Raw genomic sequence first — 13,520 nt, forward strand, 5'->3', positions numbered from 1 at the left:
CTGAGAGGGCTCTCATTGGCTTTAATATAGCCCCATGGAAAATCCCCATGTTAAACCATTTCACCAACACACATTTTGGCATTCTCATTTTGGGGTCAATTAAACCATTATACTTAACATTTCTGTGTCTGCATGTTCTTTTTGTTATTATTTCTTTTTCCTTCTCTATTCCTGCCCCCCCCCCGGCCATGCCTTTCAGGGTTTTTTGTATAAAAGTCTTGGTTTGGTTATTTTTCTCTATAAACCTTAATAAAATTAATTTAAAAAACAAAACAAAAGAGGGTGTATAGTATGAAGATAAGAGAAAATGTGAAGCGTTATTTTCTTCTGTGCATAAGCCTGAGTAAGCCATCATTTTTATTTTGTTAGTTCACCTCCCGTTATTAATATACAGTGGGTTCATTTAATAATGTAAGGCTTCTTAAATAATTCTTCAATAGGTAATCATTACCATTTAATGTGCCTCACATTCCAAGTCTTGGAATATGAAACACGGAGGCTCAGCTGATAACAGCTCTCTGCATAGTCTTTGCCTGCATAGTCCTTTGAAATCTTTTTACACCAGTTATGGTCTATATTTTGCATTCCTGCATGCACCGCTGCCCCAAGCAGAGAGCAGAACTGACAAAGGCATTTTAAAGGTTTCCATTAATTGAAGACATTTCTATTTCTACGCCATGCTCCCTGTGGGCTGCGCATGCCACGTGGCTCAAGCACCACAAGCTCCGTGCAAGCCGCACGCCCCAAGTGCCACATGCACAACACTGGGAAGAGCCAGGGTCCCTTTCCCCAGCAGCCGCACGTAGGCCCAGCGAGGTCCGTCACAGACAGCGGAATATTGAGGTCGCCCGGCTCCCTCCAAAGAAAGATGGGGGGGGTGCTTTCACACACACCCCAATGTTGCCCCTGCCCCCTGTGCTTGAATTTAGGTCAGCTTCTCCCAAGGAGCAAGCCTTTAAGTGTGACAGACCCTCCCATGTAGAACTCCTTGCCAACAGAGGTCCAGCAAAAATCATCCTTGCCATTTCTGAGGCACCTTTTGAAAACTACTGTATTTTTCACTCTATAGGACGCACTTTTTACCCTCCAAAAATTGAGAGCAAATGTGTGTGTGTCCTATGGGGCGAATGCAGGCTCCTTGGCTTCAGCGATAGCAATGCTAAGCCTCCGAAGCACAGAGGGAGTGCTCCTTCCGCACTCTGGAGGTTTCACATTGCTTTCTCTGAAGCCTGGAGAGCGAGAGGCGTCAGTGCGCACCGACCCCTCTCGCTCTCCAGGCACCAGGGATAGCCGCCTGAAGGCCTTCAGAGTGCAGCGTAAGTTCCTGCTGCGTTCTGGAGGCTTCAGGTTCCTTTCACTGAAGCCAGGAGAGTCTTGCTCTCCCGGCTTCAGCAAAAGGAACCCGAAGCCTGAGGAGCACAGCAGGAATTTGCGCTGCGCTCGGAAGGCTTCAAGGAGAGCCACCCGCAGTCCCTCTGGCAGGGAGAGGTTGCACAGGGCTAAAGAGGAAGCCAAAACAGTGAGCGGGATCCATCCCGCTTGCTGCCTTGGCTTGTGCCATAGCCTCATGCAACCCCTCCGGCAAGAGCGAAAAATACGGTATTATTTAGACAGGCGTTTGAAAGACAAAATTGTTTTTGTCAACCAGTAGTTACCGATGCTTTAATTTATCTTATTGTAATGTTTTGTTTTTATGTCGCGTACCGCTTTGCTGTATTTTTATGGAAGGGCTATATATATATATTTTAAAATTTACATTATCAATTATTTTAATTATGTTATTTTTAAAACAATCCTTCTTGCATATTGTTCTTTACACATATAATTTTGAAAAAGGAGATTTCCCATGATTTTTCGCAATAAAGAGGCAATAAGAACAAGCCCCTAAACTAACATGCATCTAGCTACCTTAATTAACAAGTATAAATGCTCGCGTGTGAAAAACCCAGCTACGGGCATGGAAAAGATGAGCAAATGCACTTATCTTTGCAGAGGATCTATTCACCTTCACCCATGTTATCTTTCCATCTCTGCTGACTTTCACGGAGGTGCAAACACTATGAACACTTTCATGACACATGAAAAAACCCTGGAAAGTTGCCAAGTTAGTTACCACAAAGGCCTGTTTAAAAATAGTCACACATGCTGGAGACTTTATTGAGAAAGCAGCAACCTGTAATGTTTGCAGAGGTAAAACTGCAGCTGCAATTATTGAAAACCCGATGATAGAATAAAATATGCAATGACTATAGACCCTGGGAGAATTAAACCCTGTAGGAATGTGGTCCTGGATTTATACCCCTTTGTTGAATTTTTTGCCATATCACTTTTGCCCTGTAACCTCATAATTTCAATCTTAACCAAAGCCACACATTGCTAGCTTTGCTTGCTGAGAAGTTTGCAGGACGCTCAAAGTTCCTGTCAAGCACACAAGGTATCTTTAATTTATTCTAAGACTAACCAGGTTCTTGTATCGCTTTTACCCCCACCCCTCCCTGCTTCCCCAAACCCTTGTCTTGGCTACAGGTGGCAAAACCACTGGTTGAGAAACTGGGTGCCCTGTTAGGAAACATGATTCTCTCAACTCTCGAACTGTGGTTTATTGTCAAGGTGATCGGTCAACATGGGAGACATGCATTTCTACTGGCTGTGCATTCCAGGAACATACAGTGGTACCTTGGTTTAAGAACAGCTTAGTTTATGAACAACTTGGATTAAGAACTCTGCAAACCCAGAAGTACGTGTTTTGGTTTGTGAACTTTGCCGTGGAATAAGAACATGTTCCACTTCCTGTTGAGTGTGTTCCATCTGTAAATTGAGTCCCCCACTGCTACGGGAAAGCACGCCTTGGTTTAAGAATGCTTTGGTTTAAGAACAGACTTCTGGAACAGATTAAGTTCATAAACCAAGGTACCGCTGTATTGGGTTACTGGAGAAATCACAAGGGAGCAGTGCTCACAGAGAAGCGTGATTCACAAAGGAGGTTGCCGTTACAGATTAACCAGGCCATTAGCTCTCATACATAGTAAGAACAGCATCCGCTACGTGTAAAACACAAAGAATCTGGCCAGGGGAATCTGAAGATAGTCACGTCCAGTCAGGAATGGGGGCGGCGGTTCAGGTTTCTAGTCTCCTACGCTGTGGGGTAAATCTGAAACCAAAGAAACTTTAAAGCAACAGATTACAATATGGCATGGGGGGAAATTTGCTCTTCAAGGTCACAAGTCCACCTGAGCACACCCAAGGGTCTGCGTGTGCATAAAATCTTGGCCAGTGGAACTGGGGCTATAAAGCAAACCACCCACTAATGGCCTTTTGCTTTGGAAGAGAAACCCATAGAAAACCAGATCAATCTGCAGCTCACCTAGCTATGTGAATGGGTACAAAAGTCCCATTCACAGGCTCAGCACATACAGCAGTCACACCAGTTCCTACTAATATTATCTTGCAGGTCAAAGCATTACCTGGCAGTGAATTTATTCTGCTACAGGGATGATGCCAGGGCAGAATTCGCAGGGATAGGCTCATTTTGCGAAGATGCATTTAGTTTATGGTCAGACTCCAGAGCCCTCTGTACACAGAGAGTAGAGAACAGATGTGTTACATTAGTTCCTACCATCTGCACACAGTGTAAAGCCACGGGATTGGCCAGGCCAGATATATATACGGGGTGCCTACCTTTCTGCCCTTGCCTGCTCAACAGATCCATACCCTCCCTCGCTTTGCACTTCAGACTCTAGCTTCCAGCCGAAGCCACTGATCTTTAGCTAGAGAAATATATCCACCTTCCAGATTCAGGTATGGCTACCCATGGCATACAGTGGTACTTCAGGTTATAGACGCTTCAGGTTACAGACTCCGCTAACCCAGAAATAGTACCTCGTGTTAAGAACTTTGCTTCAGGATGGGAACAGAAATTGCGCAGCAGTGGCGCGGCGGCAGCGGGAGGCCCCATTAGCTAAAGTGGTGCTACAGGTTAAGAACAGTTTCAGGTTAAGAACGGGTTCTCGAAGCTACAAACATGAGTCTGACCAAACTGCGGGAGGCAGTGGAAGACAGGAGGGCCTGGCGTGCTTTGGTCCATGGGGTCACGAAGAGTTGGACACGACTAAACGACTAAACAACAACAACAATTTAAGTATATTTCAGAAAGATCCTCCCTCTCGGTATCAGCTAAGAGTAAGACAACAAAGCAATTTGCTACTGCTAAGATGACAAATGCAAACCATCTGTTTAGACTCTCTTGAATTTACAATATTTCAGGTTATACTAACAGGCATTTTTATAAAACTATAACACTGAGGCAATTTATTTCTGTGTTTGCTTTTCCACCTTAGTGAGGAATGACTGTTTAGTTGTACAAGACTTTTATAAGTCCTCCCCAGCTAAGTTTGTAGAGATGAAGAATTAACAGTACAAATAGGGATTTCACTGTACATCAGCTGCCTGTTGAATTATGGAAAGGGGAAAATAAGAGTGGAAGAAGCAAACTTAACTCAATAACATAAATGTAGAGATGAATAATGCTGATCTCTTCAGTTCATGGGGATGTTGACAGAGAATTGTCTTTATATGTGCAAATCCAAACTGAGACATGGTAGTCAAAGAGCTTGAATCATAGCTATTGAGCCGAATTCATTTGATGAGAATGGCTATTAAATAATATTTTAGTGACTAGCAGCTCAACATCATACATGTTTACAGTCATCCCTCGGGTTTCGGGTTGCGCACCACGCTGAACTCGGAAGTACTGGAACAGGTTACTTCCGGGTTTCGGCGCTCGCACATGTGCAGAAGCACTAAATCACGCTTTGTGCATAAGCACCAAATCGCGACCCGCACGTGCGCAGATGCCGCGCTGCGGGTTGCGAATGTGCCTCCTGCACAGATCACGTTCGCAACCCGAGCGTCCACTGTACTTGCAAGAAGGGTGGATAAAAATCAATGATTTAAAAAATAAATTTTTAAAATCGGATTTTTAATCTTCATTCAAGCTATCCTAAGTTCTATTAGCCATCTTAAGACAGATGGAACAAAAGCTGATCACAACAACTGGCAAGCAAGCATCAAAGCAGAATAGCCAAGTCGCCTCCCTCCTCCTGAGCCTCCCTGCTCTCTACAGTTATAAATGGAGTCTCTGCTCCAGAACGTGGGAGGTCCGGTGGATGGAAACTGGAGACACAACCTTTTGAATGAGGACACCCCAGCATCAGAAAACTGCACTCTCCCCAGGGCTGTTTCCACGGAAAAGCAGGCACCAGCTCAAGGCCTCTTAATTTGCCCAAGCTCTTAAGAAACAGCAATTGTGAATTTTTACGGCTCTTCCTTATCTTAAATTTCTTGCATTTCTCTTATTGCTCCTTTACTATTAACTGTAATAATGGTCATTATCAACTGTGCCATTGTAAGCTGCCACCATAGGCACTTCTAAAATCTGAATGTGGGATATAAATATTTAAAGTAAAGTTTGTGGGGGAGAAGTCGTTGGATAAATTTACCCTCCCCCTTTAATCATACGTATATTTACGCCAAGCAAAGTCTAATAGGAGGGGAGGAATTCAACCTAGTTATTCTAGCAGAGGAAGGCTCCAGACAGCTATGAAGCATGTTTTCCAATTTAGCTGTCAGGTTGCATTTAGCATTCAGTGCTGGTCCTAGAGATTTTGCTTGCCTGAAAATGTAAATGCAAATTAATTTGGATTGGTGGCTTAGAACGAGCAGTGAAATATACTTATAACCACAATTCTCTCTTTCAAATCGCTACACCCACAAACCTTTCCACCTACAAAGCAAAATTCCAAAAAATGATTGAACAAGGACCAGATGATTTTTAAACAAGCCAGCCCTTATTTGCAACTGGAATCTGCAGCAGCCTTCAGCAGGCTCTTTGGCTCTCAAAGGGCAGCTCGGATAGGATTGCTTCTGTCTTTAAAACAAAACACGGGTGAATTTCTCAGTCGGTTCAGGTTTTCACAAGTGACACTAAAATATTTAATGGTCTTTGTGCACTTTGCAAAGCCAGGCGTGCAGATTCTCCACTTAATTTTTGGAAATGTATCACCTAGCAGGGAAAGTCACATCATATTCAGATTCTAAGGCAGGGATAGGCAACCTAAGGCCCGGGGGCTGGATGCGGCCCAATTGCCTTCTCAATCCAGCCTGCGGACTGTCCGGGAATCAGTGTGTTTCTACATGAGTAGAATGTGTCCCTTTTATTTAAAATGCATCTCTGAGTTATTTGGGGGGCCTAGGAATTCGTTCATTCCCCCCCCCTCAAAATATAGTCCGGCCCCACACATGGTCTGAGGGACGGTGGACCGGCCCCCTGCTGAAAAAGTTTGCTGACCCCTGTTCTAAGGGCATCTGCGATTGCCAAGGAGCTCCTTCTCTAGCAGTACCAGAGGCATTCTGGGGAAACGAACGTGGCGCTTGGCTACAGAGTCTCAACCGTGGTTTCAGCCTGGAGCAAGCCTGGCCTCCTGGCAAATATATTGTTTAAAAGCATTTGTTTAATTTCCAGAAGCCTCCCAGGTATCAAGGTCTCCCATGGGCACCTTTGAGAAGTCAGCGCTACAGCCAGCTCACCTTGAGCAATGGAGAGCCTCATAGTTCAGAACATCAGCACTGTGAACGTAGCACAGAAATCAGGAGAAGGAGAGAGCGAGAGCGAGAGCGAGCATTTCAAACCATATTTTGGCCTCGTGTGCTTTTCAGCAGTTGCACCAAATAGGAATAAAGCAAAAGGCTATTTGAGCTACACTTGCTAAGGCAGACCAAGTCAGCAGGAACTTGGGCACTGATTTAAAGGAAGAGAGGAAACCTCCAGATACAAATAGATGTGTTTATTGAACACAATGCATCCATTAATTAATTAATTTGCAACAAAGTTGGAGACCAAAGAAATCTGAACAGGGTGAAGCATTCTAAACAGGTTCAACACGTTGGCTGATTTTGCAATTAGTTGGCGGTAGCTGTAAAGGATACCTTACCTTAAGATGGTTCTAAGAAGAAAAAGATGCTAACTTTGCTAACAGTGAGTTCCAACAAACCTGCTGGTGTCATGTCCCCCCCTGCATTTCCCCCCATTTTGAGGACCTAAATGCAGCTCTTCCCAGTCAGCTGGTTGTGTCAAAGCAAAGCATTCAAGTGTTTAACCCTCTGGGGTTCTATACAGCCTTTTTTGGGGGGGGGGGAATCAAAAGCCCATTTTAAGGCTGACTCTACGGCTTACAACATGTGACAAAGAACCCTGCACTAAACACTTTATCAGTTGTTATTTTACAGTACTGCTTCATAGTTCCCATAAAGTAAAATGACTACAGACACCTTACTTAACAACTGCAGATAAAGAATATTCTTTATATTCATATAAAGAGAAGGCAAATACAATCCCTCTCCCATTTTGAATTTTGAGAATGTTAGGAAGGCTTCTCTCTCTCTCTCTCTCTCTCTCTCTCTCTCTCTCTCTCACACACACACACACACACACACACACACACACACATGCTTCAATCCCCAAGTACACAATTTTTAAGCCGCTGTACTATTAGAATTAGATTTCTCTCACTGTTATCTCAATATATTGGTGTGATATCTTACTTATGTGTAGAATGGAATGACATACAGTGGTACCTCTAGTTGCGGACACGATCCATTCTGGGGTGCAGTTTGCAACCAGAAAAGTCCGCAACTAGAGCAGCGCTTCTGCGCAAGCACAGAGTGCGATAGAGCGCTTCTGCGCATGTGGTGAAACCCAGAAGTATACACTTCCGGGTTTGCCGCGTTCGCAAGCCAAAAAGACGCAACATGAACCTAACGCAACACAAGGTGCGACTGTATTCCACTGCACCTCATTTTTAGACTAACAAGGTCATAACAATGCCCCAATGAAGATATGCTTTAGAATGCGTGGACAGTGCCAGTCTGATGAAATCTGAGAAGTCACAAATGTAAATACAGTTTCTAGTGATTTGGAATGCCCTGTATCACTCCTTGTTTTCCCCCTTCACTAGCAAAATTATGGCAATAATTGTACAGTGGTACCTCGGTTTTCGAACATAATCCATTCCGGAAGACTGTTCAAGTTCCGAAACATCCGAAAACTCAGTCAGGAAGCCTCAATACAGAAAACTCAATACAGAAGTCATGTGGCATGTTCGACTTCTGAGGCATGTTCAAAAACTGAAGCATTTACTTCCGGGTTTACAGCATTTGAAAACCGAAATGTTCGAAAACAGAGATGTTTGAAAACCGAGGTACCACTGTATTTGTAAACTTTGTGCAGGCTACAGAATTCAGCTTTTCCTGAAGCAGAATTTTTAGATTGGTGTGCACACAGTTCTGCTTAAAGCCTTTACAAGCCTAAAATAGAGATTTTTCCATGCCCTGACTTTCAGTTTCAATGCTGAACACAGTTTAGGTGTTTGGTCAACATTTCAACAATGTTTTCCTATGAATTCAAGTCATAGTTTGTTAATCCTGTACATTTTCCACATTAAATTATTAGAGGTAATTTAGATATCTTTCACAGGAATTATATTTTACTTCCACAATATTGCCAAGTGAAAAGAACAGAACAGAATGGAACGGAAAACCATTCCGTCAGAATATAAAGAACGTAAGCAGAATGAGCCAAGGAATAATTGTGGGTTTAGGTTTCAAGACAGGAACCCAGCCAGATTTTCAAATACATACTGCCGCAAATTGGGCCAACAATTTCTAGTGCTATATTGCCTGCTTGACTACATAAATATCTGCAAGATTTAGAAGAATGTACAGCTCACACAAATACACCCACTCAGCTCCTGGACACCTGAGAGAAAATCCATGGATGTCTTCTGCTCATCCCACAGAACTAGGAATTCATGAAATGGCTCAGTTAACAACAGAACCATGAAATGGTCCACTTATAACATGGTGGGTTGTCTATATTCAATGGTGCAGAGCAGGAAAAACAGCAGTTCTAAGACTGCAGCCTCAGGCATGCTTACTTGGGAGTAAGCCTCACTGTACCCAATGGGACATAACTTCCATAGACAGGATTGAGCTGAACATAATATATGCCCTGTTGCAACAGATAATAGGGGTTTATGTTAATAATTCATTTTATGTATCAGAATTCAACATGTGATACGGCAATATTACTGACCTACTTTACAAAGTTGTTGATTGGAACACTCTAGAAAGCATTAGGGGAGATCCACACTTAGGCTGGGAATGTGGGTTCTGCGCATAGAGTGAGCCTGCAGAGAGAACATCACATCTGGCCTATATAGCAATGATCGCATGCTCATACACATCATATTTCCTTTTCTAGTTCAAATTCCTGCTCTAGCTAAAATTTGTCAGTTCCCTCTATAATACTAATAAGATTTGTTATCAATTTGTTTCTAAAACTCTTATTCAGACCTTAGGCTTTCCTCAGTTATTGTAAAGCAATTGTCATCATGGTTTATTTTATTTATTCCTTGCATTGATATCCCATCTTTTTCTCCAAGGAGCTGGACTCTCCCACACCCCCTTTAATCCCTACAACAACCCTGCGATGTAGGTTAGGCTGAGAGGCAGTGATGGGGATAAGGTGACCCAACGATCTTCATGGCTGAGTGAGGAGGTGAACCCAGGTCTTAGTCCAACACTCTAACCACTGCACCACACTGGCTCTAGTGCGCCTCCACTGCTGCTGTTCTAAGCCTTTTGCACACGGCATTAGCCACAATCTGTATGTAGTTTCTTGAGAAATGCTGCTGTTGCAACTTGCAACATGCAAATACAACTTGAAACCCAGCAAAAACTCACTGCGTTTTAAGCTGTGAATGGGTACATAGCCTAACCCTCTTCATGGTATTGCTGATGGCCATCTATCTTGGTTACTCTCTTCCATGGTCCCTCTGTTCATCAAACACAACTCCTATTAAAGCTCCACTTCCGTCTGCTATTTCTTGCCTTCTCTCTTGTGGCCCCTTATATATGAAACTCTCCCCTCTGAATATGTGGCTGACCTCTTTTCTATCTCACTTTAAGAAATGACTTAAAAATTCAACTTACGGTAAGTGAGAAGCAAGCTGGTCATTTCTTTTAAGGCCATAACTTAAGGCTGATACAATGATAGCTCTTCTGCTATGCTCACCCTTCCCAATATTTGCCTCTGCTCCATAGGTTCCTCAGGTGAGTAGCGCCGACCTGCATCACAAAACCAGCTCTTAGATAGGCTTAGTGCTGCATACCTATGAACCCAGAGGCTTCTGACACGAGAAAATTGGGCTGTTTTGAGCTTGTTAAGCTAATGTCCTTTAAGGTCCCACTATTTGAGATCCATTTATTTTGCCAAAGCAGGGGGAATTAGATACAGGGGACCAAACACGAATGTCACAATTGCCTGTATTCAGCATATAGCATATAAATAAAGTAAAAGGCACCTTTGCTTACAGGTGTATGCATCCGACCCCATTTTGCCTGCACATCATGAATGAGAGGGGCCACCTGTGTGAAACAATGTCACTGACTTTAAACTGAAAAGTCATTAGATAAGTTTTGAAGAAACAACACATAAGCATTTACAAACGGATCAACAAAAACGACTGCTCCATAAAGACACCATCAGGAAAGACTGAATCCACTTCAGCCACCCTTTCCATACCCAACAACAAATATTTAAAACCTCAGCAGGAGGAATAGTAAATAAGAATGCAGTTTGGTGAAAGTATTTCTAAAAAGCTTCATCTGAGGCTAGAGCTGCTCACTATGTGCAATGCAGTCAAGGCATCCCCATGTTGTGTTCTGCTACTCTCCTCTGTGATATTTAGGAAACAGTCACCCCATGTTCATCCCACCAGTATCAACATGAGTGGGAAAACATGCAACATGGCACACATAAATCTCTGGTCATCGAACGTTACAGGGGAGAAGCGGAAAACTTCATGTCACATGTAATGTGGAATATCAGCCTGACTCTGAAACAGCCTCAAAGCCACTGGACAGCAAGGGTCATGGGGTGTTTTACTCTGAGTAGACCTACTGAATTAATGAGCAGGACTAAGTTAAGTCCATTAATGTCATTAATTTAAAACATCACTGAATGCTCAACCCACAGGGTTTTAAGCCTACTGTACAGCTGTTTTGTGCTTTTTTACATTTTCTAACATAAATATATTGGAAGCGGAGGGGAAGATCAAGAAATCTGAAATGGCAAACGGAACAGGAAAAACATAAAAATGTAAATTTAATGAATATGTTGTTCTAAATTTGTTATAAGCCGTGGTGAGGAACCCCTGGCTTAAAGGCCTAATTTGGGTACCAATTTAGCTTGCAAAACTGTCTTCAAATCACATCTCCCTGCCCTGCACTAGACACCACATAGGGTATCAGATGTGGGGCAGGCGGAAACTTCCAAGCAAGAATTGGGAGCCTTAAATTGCTCCCAGTTTTTCCCTTGGCGAGAGGGGTTTTCTGTCTTGGCCCTGTAAAAAGTGAGAGGTGACTGGTGATGTGGAGGTGCATGTGATGAAACAAGGGGGGGGGAGGTGAGAGAGGGACTACAGTATAATAGCTATAGTACTATTGGAAATGCTAGTTTGGCTACACCAGTGCCACTCTGACCTTGACCCCACCCTGGTAAGAAGCAGCGACACCACTGCCAAGAGGCCAACTCTGTTGTGCTGCCCTGCCAGCCTCTCCTGACTGGCACCACACATTTAACACAGGGAAAGCGACTAATAGAAAACATTAGTGTGTAGGGACAACAGTGTGCAGGGACACACTGGTGGAGGAAGAGGAGTGTGGAGGGAGTGCACCGCTCCCGGCAGCGCAATCCCGGCAGGGTGCCATCGCAGCTGCCCACCTGCACTGGGCGCCCTGCCCCCAGGACGTGCGCCAGCCCCGCCCCCACCTGCTCTCTGCCCCCCAGCATGAAGCCACTGTCCCTACAGTAATCATAGGATTATCTGCCCCACATGCAGTAAAACAGGGGTCAGCAAACTTTTTCAGCAGGGGGCTGGTCCACTGTCCCTCAGACCTTGTGGGGGACCGGACTATTTTTTTTGGGGGGGGGAATGAACGAATTCCTATGCCCCACAAATAACCCAGAGATGAATTTTAAATAAAAGGACACATTCTACTCATGCAAAAACACACTGATTCCCGGACCATCTGCGGGCCGGATTGAGAAGGCGATTGGGCCAGATCCGGCCCCCGGGGCCTTAGATTGCCTTTTCATGCAATAAAACATATTTCTCCCGTATCAGTATCTACAGCCACAGCAGCCAGCAGCTGTAACTCTCCAACGGTGTGGCTTCTCCTGAGCCAGATGAGTGCCAGAATTGTAGAGATGGAAGGGACCCCGAGGGTCATCTAGTCCAACCCCTTGAAATGCAGGAATCCTTTTGCCCAAGGTGGGCCTCGAACCCAGGACCCAGAGATTAAGAGTCTCATGCTCAACCAACCGAGCCACAAAAGATAACAAATTACTACTGTTTCCAGCCATCAAGCCATCAAGCTCATGAGCCGCAGCTCACCTTGGGCAAGTCATTCTCTCTCTCCATCAGCCTCCCTGGGCTTTTCCTCCTTGGAGCAAGAGGGGTGTCAGTGGGACCAGAGAGGATGCGCTGCTTGCTCTAAGGATGCTCCGAGGAGAACCTGCAGGGTCAGACCCAGATGCCCGCAAGGCGGACCTAGGCGCACCAGCCACGCTTCCCCCGCGCTCCGGAGCGCAGCCCGGCAGCGGGAAGCCCGGCCGACGGCCCCCCGGAGGGAGAACCCGACGCGCCCAGCGCCACCCCCGCCTGGCGGTTCCCGCTCAGGTCCGCTTCCTGCACCGAAAGCCTCTCGGCCCCCCCCCCCCGCTGGCTCACCTTGGCCGGCGCGCGAGGCCGGGAAGCCGAAGGACCCCACGGCCTCCCTGCCGGAGCCCAGCGTGGCTTCCGCCGCCGCAGCAGCAGCCTGGGGGGGGGTCTCTCCGGTTCCCCGCCCCCCCCCGGCTCGAGCGCGGAAATCCGCCCAGGAGACCCCAGCCAGGGATCCCCCGGAGAAGATCCCTGGAGCAGGAGACGCCCTCTCCCTCCCAGACCCCCCCCTCCCAGGCCTCCCCCCTTGCAAAGAACCGGCCCGCCCAGGAAGCCGCTGCCCCCCCCGGCCGCCGCCCCCCCCCCAGCAAGGCGCTCTCTCGACTCACCGGGGCGGCGGCGGCGGGGGAAGGAGCTCCGAGTGGGCGCGAGGTGGGTCTCCGGCCGCCGCCTCTCGCTGCCGCCATGGGAGCCTCCCGCCCGGCCTGGCCGGATCCGCCGCCTCCGTGCCTCCTGCCTCCTGCCGCCGCCGCCGCCGCCGCTCTGCTGGGGGTTCGGTCCGGCGCGGCGGGCGAGGGCGGTCCGTGCGCGCCGAGGGAGATGCGCTGCGCTGCGCTGCGCCCGGCCGGGAGGGAGGGAGGGAGGGAGGGAGGGAGGCGGCTTCTTCCTCGCGCGCAGCGGGGGGCCAAAGCCCAAGGCGCGGGGAGGGCGAAGCCTCGCTCCACTTCGCCCCCGCCCCAA

The 13,520-nt window shown here is 46.4% G+C and overlaps 1 protein-coding gene across 3 annotated transcripts in view; it reads right to left on the bottom strand.

The window, feature by feature from the left end:
• The window catches only part of PRR5 (proline rich 5), a 67,528-nt gene extending 54,245 nt beyond the window's left edge, over window positions 1-13,283 (bottom strand). For 2 of the 3 annotated variants that reach the window (XM_081861002.1, XM_081861001.1), the window contains exon 1: window positions 12,513-12,530. The gene's annotated coding sequence lies outside the window, so the exon portion shown is untranslated. Of the gene's footprint in view, window positions 1-12,512; window positions 12,531-13,168 lie in introns of those variants that run through there. The other variant, XM_081861000.1, reaches the window with a different exon arrangement.
• Between the last annotated feature and the right edge of the window lie 237 nt (window positions 13,284-13,520).

This window comes from Podarcis erhardii, assembly GCF_964252035.2.
Source record: "Podarcis erhardii genome assembly, chromosome: 5".
Lineage (NCBI taxonomy): Eukaryota > Metazoa > Chordata > Lepidosauria > Squamata > Lacertidae > Podarcis > Podarcis erhardii.